The sequence below is a fragment of the Mytilus galloprovincialis genome, chromosome 10, assembly GCF_965363235.1.
Source record: "Mytilus galloprovincialis chromosome 10, xbMytGall1.hap1.1, whole genome shotgun sequence".
NCBI classification, from domain to species: domain Eukaryota; kingdom Metazoa; phylum Mollusca; class Bivalvia; order Mytilida; family Mytilidae; genus Mytilus; species Mytilus galloprovincialis.
In genome coordinates this window covers 39,427,029-39,428,727 of record NC_134847.1, presented here as the reverse complement: position 1 = coordinate 39,428,727, position 1,699 = coordinate 39,427,029, and positions in this window count along the sequence as shown.

Here is a 1,699-nt window from a genome sequence, read left to right as displayed (position 1 = left end):
GACTGTCCTAAGATAGCTTTGTTTTACATCCTAAGACATGTCTCAGACACGTCCTAAGACCATCCTAAACAATGTCCTAAGACATGTCTTAGGACATGTCTTAGGATACTTTCATTGACACGGCCCCCGGTTTACACATCAATAACCTCTAGAAAAATGTGTTTAATCCTTATAATTTTTCAGCCAAACATACGCGATTATTAATTTACATTATTTGTTTGATGGCTGCTATATTTGCCATCAAAAGCACAATGGCATGTCGTAACTAAGGAGTACGCCGCCATCATAACTTTCTAAAACCATAAATGTCCGATAAATGTATCAGAATCTAAAATGAAATATAGCACCTACCTCAAAAACTTCATCTTAATTAAACATTATCCGAATTTGAAGCGTACACGTAACGAAATAATTTTTCCCTTGAAAATTTCCACCCGTATGACGTAGTGTTATGCCAAGACGTAAATTCGGCAAATCCTTCATGAAATATCGCTGAATTTTATTTTTATACACTTTCGAAGCTTTAGTGCATTTGTTTTATTTGTTTTTTTTTTTTTTGGTTATATATGCAATAGAATAGAAACAACGTTGTTATGCAATTGTTTTATAATCGCAATTTGCTGAAAATCCCAGTATCCCCGCAAGAATGTGTATCGCGTATGAATAGATTACGAAAGTAGTTTCGGAAACATGGTTTATCGAAGTGTAAACCAAGAGAAAAATTCGAATTGACCAATCCAATTCAAGTATTTATAGATATGCAAATGATATAAGAATTATTTGTTTATAATTTTGTTGTGAGGCTGCACACAGAACAACGTACAGAATGCTGTGCTTTCTAATTGGAGTTATTTAGATAATTTCTATGAGGTTTAAGACAGCACCGGCGTGCTCAAGTTGTTGGATTCATTATAGACCGCAGCAAGTAGTTTCTCTTTCGTGTGTCCTTTCTTGGAGTAAGGGAGATAACTTGCGTAACTAACGACGAACGTTTTTAATCCCGTATTCCGCTAGAGGCCAAAGACATTTTGGAACAAGCTCGGTTGTTTTCAATCGGCGCTGAAGGAAAACTTTTCTTTTTAATTAATTCCCCTCATAAACATGCAAATTCAAAACACTTAACTTTGACGCACATGATAAGTACATGTATGATGTACTTGAAGATTCATAAGTTCCGACAGAGACATATAATTATATGTATGTCTCTGGTTCCGACAAATGTTGCCGACTTAGAGATAAAATTCAACCCCCTACTTTCAATAAATTATTTACATCTATCAAGAAAAAATTAACCTTCTTTTCAACTTAAAGAAATAACTTAATCCCTCTACATTTTGACCAACCTTTCCCAAGTAAATCATGATAAGTGAGGCCCCTCATGGGGGGGGGGTCCTAGTAATCAAATAATCACCATTTTTTTGCCAATATAATCACATAATCATTAAATATTTGCTTATCTTTAGTAATCAAATAATCATAAACTAAAAATACAGTCCTAGGTAATCAAATAATCATGAAATATTTGGCTTAATAATCAAATAATCATTAAAAAAACGGCTAAGTAATCACATAATCAAAAACCCCATGAGGGCCCTCATAAGTCTCCTATAAGATGCGATGTACTTCTCTCAGCGATATTGGAAATTCCGGTTCTGTATATGCATATCTATCTCCGGAGTCCTGTTTGATATTTTAAGCC